The sequence below is a fragment of the Arachis ipaensis genome, chromosome B02, assembly GCF_000816755.2.
Source record: "Arachis ipaensis cultivar K30076 chromosome B02, Araip1.1, whole genome shotgun sequence".
Lineage (NCBI taxonomy): Eukaryota > Viridiplantae > Streptophyta > Magnoliopsida > Fabales > Fabaceae > Arachis > Arachis ipaensis.
The window spans coordinates 65,900,530-65,900,860 of NC_029786.2; positions in this window are offsets into that span (position 1 = coordinate 65,900,530).

Genomic DNA, 331 nt, shown 5'->3' on the forward strand with positions numbered 1-331 from the left:
GGAGGTTTTTCCTCTTCCAGAAGAAATTTCAGAGGCTCTTTCATGTCCTCTGAATCCTCTAAATCAGGCTGAACATCTTTAAAGATGTTTTCCAACTCTGATTCAAGACTCTCAGCCATGTTGATCTCTTCTACCAAAGAGTCAATAAGATCAACTTTCATGCAGTCTTTTGATGTGTCTGGATGCTGCATGGCTTTAACAGCATTCAACTTAAACTCATCATCATTGACTCTCAGGGTTATTTCCCCCTGTTGGACGTCAATGAGGGATCGTCCAGTTGCTAGGAAGGGTCTTCCTAGAATGAGAGTAGCACTCTTGTGCTCCTCCATTT